Source organism: Pongo pygmaeus, chromosome 11 (assembly GCF_028885625.2).
Source record: "Pongo pygmaeus isolate AG05252 chromosome 11, NHGRI_mPonPyg2-v2.0_pri, whole genome shotgun sequence".
Classification (NCBI taxonomy): domain Eukaryota; kingdom Metazoa; phylum Chordata; class Mammalia; order Primates; family Hominidae; genus Pongo; species Pongo pygmaeus.
In genome coordinates this window covers 119,223,540-119,234,870 of record NC_072384.2, presented here as the reverse complement: position 1 = coordinate 119,234,870, position 11,331 = coordinate 119,223,540, and positions in this window count along the sequence as shown.

Below are 11,331 nucleotides of genomic sequence, written 5' to 3'. Positions count from 1 at the left end.
AAAAGAAACTACCATCAGAGTGAACAGGCAACCTACAGAATGGGAGAAAATTTTTGTAATCTACCCATCTGACAAAGGGCTAATATCCAGAATCTACAAAGAACTTAAACAAATTTACAAGAAAAAAACAACCCCATCAAAAAGTGAGCAAAGGATATGAACAGACACTTCTCAAAAGAAGACATTTCTGCGGCCAACAGACACATGAATAAATGCTCATCATCACAGTCATCAGAGAAATGCAAATCAAAACCACAATGAGATACCATCTCACACCAGTTAGAATGGCGATCATTAAAAGTCAGGAAACAACAGATGCTGGAGAGGACGTGGAGAAATAGGAACACTCTTCCACTGTTGGTGGGAATGTAAATTAGTTCAACCATTGTGGAAGACAGTGTGGCGATTCCTTAAGGATCTAGAACTAGAAATACCATTTGACCCAGCGATCCCATTACTGGATATATACCCAAAGGATTATAAATCATGCTACTATAAAGACACATGCACATGTATGTTTATTGCAGCACTATACACAATTGCAAAGACTTGGAACCAACCCAAATGTCCATCAATGATAGACTGGATTAAGAAAATGTGGCATATACACACCATGGAATACTATGCAACCATAAAAATGGATGAGTTCATGTCCTTTGCAGGGACATGGTTGAAACTGGAAACCACCATTCTCAGCAAACTATCACAAGGACAGAAAACCAAACACCGCATTTTCTCACTCATAGGTGGGAACTGAACAATGAGAACACTTGGACACAGGGCAGAGAACATCACACACTGGGGCCTGTCATGGGGTGGGGGGCCGGGGGAGGGATGGCATTAGGAGAAATACCTAATGTAAATGATGAGTTAATGGGTGCAGCAAACCAACATGGCACATGTATACCTATGTAACAACCTGCACATTGTGCACATGTACCCTAGAACTTAAAGTATAATTAAAAAAAAGAAAGAAAAAGAAAACTTGCCCCCGTCACCAAAAAAAGAAAGAAAGCAGAGGGGCAGGAATTAAAAGTAAACTTCAGGCCAGACATGGTGGCTCATCCCTGTAATCCCAGCACTTTGGGAGGCTGAGGCAGGTGGATTACCTGAGGTCAGGAGTTCAAGGCCAGCCTGGCAAAACCCCGTCTCTACTAAAAACACAAAAATTAGCCAGGCATGGTGGCGGGCGCCTAAAGTCACAGTTACTTGGGAGGCTGAGGCAGGAGAATCGCTTGAACCTGGGAGACAGAGGTTACAGTGAGCAGAGATCATGCCACTGTACTCCAGCCTGAGTGACAGAGCGAGACTCCATCTCAAAAATAAATAAATAAATAAAAGTAAATTGCACACCCCAAATAATTTGCCCAAGTCATACAGCTAGTAGGATCACATCCAGAAATCAGAAACTAGAAGTCCCAATCATTTTACTCTTCAAAGCAGGGAAAACTGACTCCCAATAATCAAAAATTTTTCTCTAAATATTTCAACACATGTCTGAATGCCAACTTTTACAATGCAAATATTTGACTATTTTTGTTCTCTGCTCTGTCACCCTTTCCCTAAAAGCAGTGAGATGAGATGAAAAATTCTTTTTTTTTTTTTTTGAAATGGAGTTTCACTCTTGTTGCCCAGGCTGGAGTGCGATGGCACAATCTTGGCTCACTGCAACCTCCACCTCCTGGGTTCAAGCAATTGTCCTGCCTCAGCCTCCTGAGTAGCTGGGATTACAGGCATACACCACCACTCCTGGCTAAGTTTGTGTTTCTAGAGACAGGGCTTCTTCATGTTGGTCAGGCTGGTCTCGAACTCCCAACCTCAAGTGATCCACCCGCCTTGGCCTCCCAAAGTGCTGGGATTACAGGCGTGAGCCACCATGCCCAGCCCAAGATGACACATTCTAACCACTGCTTCCTTACTGGGGAGGGGACACTCAATTAAAAGGGAGTACCTGGAGATGTTGCTATACTGTGAATACTTGAATAGGGCTCCCTATCTTGAAGTACAAGAATTCATTCAAACAAGAGGCAACATGATATAATGGGCAATGTGGTGAAACTCTGACTCCGCCAAAAATACAAAAAATTGCCAGGCATGGTGGCACATGCCTGTGGCCCAGTTACTCGGGAGGCTGAGGTGGGAGGATGGCTTGACCCTGGGAGGTGGAGGTTGTGGTGAGCTGAGATTGCACCACTGCACTCCAGCCTGGGCAACAGAGCAAGAGCCCTGTCTCAAAAAAAAAAAAAAAAAAAAAAAAAAAAAAAAAAAAAAAAAAAAGCTCACAATATTTCATTAAGAAAACATAGGCCAGGGCCAGGCTCAGTGGCTCATGCCCATAATCCCAGCACTTTGGGAGGCTGAGGCAGGCGGATCATCTGAGGTCAGGAGTTCCAGATCAGCCTGGCTAACATGGTGAAACCCCATCTCTACTAAATATATAAAATTAGCTGGGCATGGTGGCGCATGCCTGTAATCCCAACTACTCGGGAGGCTGAGGCAGGAGAATCACTTGAACCCAGGAGGTGGAGGTTGCAGTGAGCTGGGATCGCGCCACTGCACTCGGCCTGGGCAACGGAGTGAGACTCGGTCTCCAAAAAAAAGAAAGAAAGAAACCACAGGCCAGGCACAGTGGCTCATGCCTGTAATCCCAGCACTTTGGGAGGCCAAGGTGGGCAGATCATGAGGTCAAGAGTTCAAGACCAGCCTGGCCAACATGGTAAAACCCTGTCTCTACAAGAATACAAAAATTAGCCAGGTATGGTGGTGCGCAGCTGTAATCCCAGCTATTCAGGAGGCTGAGACAGGAGAATAGCTTAAACCCAGGAGGCAGAGGTTGCAGTGGACCGAGATCACACAACTGCACTCCAGCCTAGGCAACAGAGCAAGACTCCGTCTCAAAAGAAAAGAAAAGAAAACACAAAAACAGACCTGGTGTGGTGGCTCATCCTGCAATGCCAGGACTTTGGGAGGCCAAGGTGGGAAGATCATTTGAGGCCAGCCTGGGCAACATGGCCAGATTCCATCTCTAACAAAAAAAAAAAAAAAGAAGAAGAAGAAGAAGAAAAATAGAAGAAGAAACAACTTACAAAACTATTTCAACAGCTGATTTCGCATGCACACACTCAAGTGGAAAGGTACCTACCAAAATTAACAACGGTGGTAAATTGTATGTAATTTTAATTTCCTTTTTTAGGCTTTTCTGCATGTTGTGTACATATGCTTACCAAAAGATAAGCAGTACTATTTGTAATAGTCCTGAACTAAAAACCACTTATATACTCGCCGGGCGGGGTGGCTCATGCCTGTAATCCCAGCACTTTGGGAGTCCGAGGCAGGTGGATCACTTGAGGTTAGGAGTTCGAGACCAGCCTGACCGACATGGAGTAACCCTGTCTTTAGTAAAAATACAAAAATTAGCCAGGTGCGGTGGCATGTGCCCGTAATCCCAGCTACCTGGAAGGCTGAGGCAGGAGAGCTTGGACTTCCTAGCCTCCAAGATCGAACCACTGCACTCCAGCCAGAGTGACAGAGTGAGACTCTGTTTCAAAAAAAAAAAATAACACTTAAATACTTATGATAGTAGAATGAATAAGTAAACTGTGTCATATTCATACAATGGAATTAGATGAATGAACTGTGACTATACACTACATGGGTGAATCTCAGAAGCATAATGTTGAGTGAGACACCAGACACAAAAGGGCTATGTACTGTATGATTCCATTTAAAGTTTAAAAATAAAAAAAGTGTTTGCTATAGTTTGAATGTCTCCTCCAAAATTCAGGTGTTGACAATGTGATAGTATGAAGAGGTGGGGCCTATACAAGGTGATCAGGCTGCGAGGGCCCCTCCCTCATGAACGGTATTAGGTTTCCTTATAAAGGGGCTTAACACAGGGAGTTTCTCTCTCTTGCCCTTCTGCCTCCTGCAATGTGAGGACACAGCGTTCCTCCCCTCTGGAGGATGCAGCCCTCACCAGACAACCGAACTTGCTGGTGCCTTGATCTTGGACTTCCTAGCCTCCAGAACAGTGAAAAAATTCAATGTCTGTTTTTTATAGCTGACCCAGTCTATGGTATTCTGTTGTAGCAGCACAAATAGACTAAGACTGCTAGAAGTTAAGAAAGTAGTTTCTCTTGAGGGGAGGTAGTGGTTAGCAATTAGAAGGGGGCATGAGGGGGCTCTGGGGTTCTGAAAATACCTGTTTATTGTCCTGGAGTGCTAGTTTCATGGTTTTGTATACCTCATCAACAAACCCCCACAATAACACTAGTTTACCTACATAACAAACCTGCACATGTGCCCCTGAACTTAAAATAAAATTTTTAAAAAATTCATCAAGCTATGCATTTATATTTTTACCCCTTTATACAGATTATATTTCAATTAAAAGTTTCCATTGAAAAAGGACATTAGCAAAATGGCAAAGTTGGAAACTCAAAATGCCCATCCCCCCACAGAAACATATGAAAAAAAACCCAGAAATGGTCAGAACCAACATTGTCGGAATTCTGGAAAACAATCAAAGGTTTACAGCAATGAAGAAAATGCTGAATTACAAAAAAGACAACTTTAAAATGGTAGCAAAGCATCATTCATCCTTGTCCTATCCCTTCCCCCAGCTGGGTAGCAGTCTTGAAGACAGCAGCCTGTGTTCCCAGTATGGGACCCTTGTTCCTGGTTCTGGAAGGAGCAGAGCTGACCTTACTTTTAAATTACTGTGTTTGTCTGTTCTAACCTGTTGGGGAGCTGTCTGAAGGACTGAGGCTAGGTGCCCATCTATGTGTGCCTATCTTGGAACCAACTCAGGACAGAAAAGAGGCAGGGATTGGTCAAAAACATTGCAAGGCAAAGTTGTGGGATACAAAATCAACATACACACACAAATTAATTGCATTTCTAGACACCAGTCATGAACACTCCACCAAGAAAATTAAGAAAACAATTCCATTTACAACAGCATCAAAATAACTGAAATACATAGAAACAAATTAAATCAAGGAGGCACAAGACTTGTACATTGAAAGCTATAAAATATCAGTGAAAGAAAATGAAGAAAACCTAAATACATGGAAAGACATGCCATGTTCATGGCTTGGAAGACTTAATATTAAGATGACAATATTACCCAAAGCTATATTTAGACTCAATGCAATTGCTATCAAAATCCCAATGACATTTTTTTGGCAGAAATGAAACAAAAAATCCTAAAATCCATATGGAATTTAAGTGAATCAACAGCCAAAACAATCTTGAAAAAGAACAAATCAGAGGGCTCATACTTCCTGATTTCAAAACTTACTACAAAGCTATAGTAATCAAAACAGTGTAAAACTGGAATAAGGATAGGCATATAGACCAATGGAGCAGAATTGAGAGCCCAAAAATACACCTTCACTTGATGATCAATTGATTTTTGACAAGGATGTCAAAACCACTGAATAGAGAAATAATGGTCTCTTCAACAAATGGTGCTGGGAAAACTAGGTATTTTCTAGTTTTCTAGAAAACTAGAACCTAGAAGGCACTCAATACATATTTGTGGGTTAGGGTTAGGGTTAGGTCCAACTTCATTCTTTTGAATGTAGAAATGTATCATGATGAGATTTTTTTTTTTTTTGAGACAGGGTTTTGCTCTGTCATCCAGCCTGGAGTGCAGTGGAGCAATCATATCTCCTGGCAGCCTTGCCTGGGCTCAAGTGATCTTCCCACGTCAGCCTCCTGAGTAATAGGGACTACAGGCCTGTGCCACCATGCCAGGCTTTTTAATTTTTTTTGTAGAAACAGGGTCTCACTATGTTACCCAGGCTGGTTTCAAATTCCTGGCCTCGAGTGATCCATTTTAGCCTCCAAAGCACTGGGATTACAGGTGTGAGCCACTGTGCCCAGCCCATGATGAGAAATTCTTAATGCCAAAGATTCTGATTTGTTAATATCACAGTTCATTAGAAAGGTCATTTGTCTAGGAAATAAATGGATTTAGAAAAAAGTTATTTTATCTCCAGGGATTTGGGCCTTTCACCTTCTGGTAGAGGCAAGTGGACTTGGTGACATTTATCTCAGGTGTGATTGTTGAGATACCTGGCATTTATCAAGCTCATGAATCCTGATTTTGAGTCAGTTTCTCAACAAGAGAGATGTGTCTTAAAATTTATTTTCCTCTGCCAAAGAGCATCCAGATTTGGGATGTCAATCGAACAGTCTTTCCAATTCTAAATATACCATGCATTCCAATGGTTATCATGATTATTCCAGAGAGGTGTGCACAAGACTGATAATGCCATTGCCATAATATTTTTTATTTATTTTGAGAAGTTTCACTCTTGTTGCCCAGCGTGGAGTGCAATGGCGTGGTCTCAGCTCACTACAACCTGCGCCTCCCAGGTCCAAGTGATTTTCCTGCCTCAGCCTCCCAAGTAGCTGGGATTACAGGCCCCCCCGCCACCACACTTGGCTAATTTTTGTATTTTTAGTAGAGAAGGGGTTTCACCATGTTGGCCAGGCTGGTCACGAACTCCTGACCTCAGGTGATCAACCCTCTTCAGCCTCCCAAAGTGCTGGGATTACAGGCGTGAGCCACCATGCCTGGCCGCCATAGCGTTATTAGTAGTTGATCCAACCTGGGAACTCCACTCTAGATATTATAATCTGCGGTGTCCCCACCCCTTCTCCCACAAATTCATATGCTGAAGTGCTGGCCCCCCAGCACCTCAGAATGTGACCTTATTTGGGAATAAGGTCATTGTAGATGTAGTTAGTAAAGATGAGGTTATACTGGAGTAGAGTGGGCTCCTATTCCAATGTGACTAGTGACCTTATAAAAAGGAAAAATTGTATAGAGGGAGAACATGAAGGCAGAGACTGTGTGATGCCTGTACAAGCCAAGGAATGCCGAAGATTGCCAGCAAACCACCTGAAGCTTGGAGAGAAGCCTGGAACAGATTCTCTCTCACAGCCCTCAGAAGGAACCAATCTTGTCAACAACTTGATTTGGGGCTTAAGTGTGCAATTCCATGAGCTCCTACAAATCCATCACCCACGTAACCAACATCCAAATCAAGAATTATGAGCACTTCCATCACCTCCGAAAGTTATCTTGTGCCTCTTTTCTTACTATACTATTAATGCCCAGAGGCAACTATTGTTCTGACTTGTTCCCCTAGGTTTCCCGTTCCTAAGCATCATATAAACTTAATTACACAGTATGTACTCTTTTGTGTCTGGCTTCTTTCACTCAATGCTTTTTTGAAATTCATCCATCCACGTTGTTGTGTAAACCAGTAGTTTGTTCCTTTTTATTACAGAGTGGTATTCCACACCAGTTTATCTGATCTCCTATTGAGAAGCATTTGGGTTATTCTCAGTTTTTTGTTACTATGAATGAAGCCTCAATAAACACTTGGTGAACATGATTTCCTTTTTTTCCTTTTTTTTTTTTTTTTTTTGAGACGGAGTCTCGCTCTGTCGCCCAGGCTGGAGTGCAGTGGCCCTATCTCGGCTCACTGCAAGCTCCACCTCCAGGGTTCACACCATTCTCCTGCCTCAGCCTCCCGAGTAGCTGGACTACAGGCGCCTGCCACCATGCCTGGCTATTTTTTGTATTTTTAGTAGAGATGGGGTTTCACCGTGTTAGCCAGGATGGTCTTGATCTCCTGACCTCGTGATCCGCCCACCTCGGCCTCCCAAAGTGCTGGGATTACAGGCGTGAGCCACCGCGCCTGGCCTTTTTCCATTTTTTTTAGACAATACCGGGGAGTGGAATTTCCGAGTCATAGGTAGATATATGTCAGCTTCTCTAAGAAACTGTTAGTAGTCCACAGTGGTTGAACCATTTTACACTCAACGCCAGCCATGTATAAATGCCCCAGTTGCTGTACATCCTCGCTAACACTTGGTCTCGGCTGCCCTTTTGACTATTCCGGTGTTATCTTATTGTGGTTTTAATTAGCACACGCCTCACGAAATGGCATCGCCTGGTGTTTTTCTTTTAAATCAGCTTTATTTACTTACATACACTACTACTCACCCATTTTAAGTGCACAATTTGACAAGTTCCCACAACTGTATATAGTCATGTATCCACCACCACAATCAAGATACAGAATCTTCCCACCATGCCCTTTACAGTCTTCCCCTCCCTCAACTATATTCCCTGGCAAGCACTGTTCTGCTTTCTGTGACTATAGTTTGCATTTTCTAGACCATTATGGAATAACAAAGCATGCAGTCTTTTGTTTCTGGCTTCTTCTCGCTTAGTTTCATCCATGGTGTTGCATTAATCAATTTATTCCTTTTTTATTTCTATTTATTTGTTTTGTAGAAACAGGGTCCCACTGTGTTGGCCCAGGCTGGTCTCGAACTCCTGGGCTCAAGTGATCCTCCTGCCTTGGTCTCCCAAAGTGCTGGGATTACAGGCGCGAGCCACAGCACCTGAACTCTTTTCCTATTTATTTATCGAGACGGAGTGTTGCTCTTATTGCCCGGGCTGGAGTGCAATGGGGCGATCTCGGCTCACCGCAACCTTCCGCCTTCTGAGTTCAAGGGATTGTCCTGCCTCAGCCTTCCGAGTAGTTGGGATTACAGGCATGCACCACCATGCCCGGCTAATGTTGTATTTTTAGTAGAGATGGGGTTTCTCCATGTTGATCAGGCTGGTCTCAAACTCACGACCTCAGGTGATCCACCTGCCTTGGCCTCCCAAAGTGCTGGGATTATAGGCGTGAGCCACCGCGCCCGGCCCTCTTTTCCTTTTTTATATCTAAGAGTATTCCACTGAATAGAGATATCACAATTTGTTAATTCACTAATTGTTGGACATATGGTAGTTTCTAAATTTTTGCTACTATGAATAAGCTGCTATGAACATTTGCCTGCAAGAGTGGAATTGCTAGGTTGTATGTTAAGGACATGTTTCACTTCATAAGAATCTACCAAGCTGCTTTCTAGTGCATCATTTTGCATTCCCATCAGTGCCTTCACAATATCTCAGTATCATACTGACACTTGGTATTTTCAATCTTTTAAGTTTGAGCCACTTTAGTGTTAAGTGGTGCCTTGCAGTTTAAACTGCTCTTCTCTGACTGCTAATGATAGGGGCTTTAATCTTTCTAAGTTAATTATCAATACATCCTCAGCTTTAATTATGGATAAATCAAAGTATATTTTACCATAGTTTTGTAATATTAACATGCTATTGTAATAGTATTGTAACACTACTGCATGTTATAGTACTTTTACTTTATATGTTCGGGGTGGTAGTTTTGGTCTGTTTTAGAATCCACCACTTTAAATCTGCATCATATATTATCAGGCACCTTGTTAGGTGCTTTTCCTCCATATTTTAGTCCCATAACTATTCTGAGTAGGCTTTGGTGTCCGCAGTTTACTAACTGAAACTTAAATTTATCTTTTCAAAATTCTGTTAGCTTTGCCTGTGGCAGTCCCTGGCATTCCATGTATCTCAGTCTATTATAATTACGACACAGATGGGTTTTAGAAAACCACCACCTGCTATTGACCCTTCTTGTGTTTTCACCTGTGAAACATCTGCCCGAGAGCAACATATGACTGCTTGCAACTTTCATTGATCCAAAGCTAGTGAAGGGGCAAACCAAATGAACTGGTATAGATCCCTGGATATTAATGAGTGGGCAAACTCTGCTACAGGGGGACTCACAAGTAAGCCTTAGAGGACAAATCAAGGGGAACCCAGGAGAGGAGATCCCTGTCTGCCTTTGTTGGTCACCTATCTTGGGTAAGTAATTCAGCTGAGGAAGTAGAAAGGTCTTTGTGTCCAGATGATCAGTCTCCTTCACTGGCCCTCAGCAGCGTTGGACTGCCCCAGAAGCCATTGTGTATGTCCTTTGGCTAGGGTGACGGGGGGGATAGTCACCCTCAGCCAAACAGCCTGAAACCAAGAGAAGGTACCTGTAATGACAACTGCCCCTTGGTATAGCTGTTAGGTCCATATATCTGCTCTTTGGGTCCAGTTCCAATCAAGGTCTCTTATTTTCTGTACCCTGCTTCTCCCTTTTCCAGACACCTGACACCCACTGTGCTTGCTTTCCCTTTCTTATCAAAGCTTCCCTTGAAATAATTTAATAATCCCACTCAGTTCACATACTTCTAATGCTTAATGTGCTTCCTTTCTCAGGGATTCTGTGCTCTGACTGTGAAGTGTTTAACCAAAGAATAAATCCCCAGTAGAGTGATAATGTAATAGGAGGCTGAATGGTGATGTTTGTGTGTGCACTGGGGTGAAGGTGAGGGCCATGAGCTATCTAGACCCTGTTCTGTCATCTTCACTTCTAAAATATCTCGATGGCAGCTCCACCTCCTGGAGGAGAGGGTTTTACATTTCTTGCCTGTCTCTTCCCACCTAGGGCACAGGGCTTGGACAGCAAGTGGAGAAGGTGTGACCGTGCAAAGTGCCCTCTATGTCCTAAGTACTTTTACTACATTTGGTTTAAATCTCCACAACCCTGCACTGTAGGTATTATATTCATACTACAAAGAAATGGAGACTTAAAAGTTAGATGACATGCCCAAGGTCACACAGTAAGTGGCAGAACTGGGATTTAAACCCAAGGTCAGCCTGATTCAAGGTTCCTGATCCTTTCCTGACACAAGGCCATCTCTTCATTAGTATTTCTTCTAAGAAACTGAGTTTCTCATCATTCCTAAGTGGATGAGAAGTAAACAGCAGTGACTGCCCTCCTCCACTTTCCATCCCAAGCCCTTACTCCACTACTCTAGAAATAGCCTGCACTTCATTCCTTGTCTCAGGAACATTCACCTCCCTTCCTCCAAATAGACTAGGTAAGTTATCAGCTTAGGAAAACAACTGACATATTCTGACAAATATTTATTCTACTATACTCCCAATTTAACCTTCCCAAAAAAATCTCATTCCTTCTCAAAAATTCCTGCTTAGCTGAGTACCTCATATTGTGGGCATTTAATACAAAAGTACATATGCCAAATGCTTAATAAGATTTAATTTTCTCTCAAGAGAGGTAAATGTGATACATAAGTCCCATTCCTTTCTCCTACCCAGCAAAACACCCACATCTATCAGATACTCAAATGTGATGAAAATTAAAAACAATGTACAAACGTGCTTTAAACTACTAAGAGCAGTGTCTTTCCATTGCTCTTTTAGGACCTTCATTGCTCATAAGCACTTAATTTCCTAAGTCCTTCTCCCTTCCCCCACCATGCTTCCCCCAATACCCCCATTCAGCAGTGCTGGTTCCCTCTCCAGTTAGGGGAATGCAAATAGATTGGTTGTGTTGTACAGGGATTCTCAGAGGGCAAGCCAAAGAACTGAAG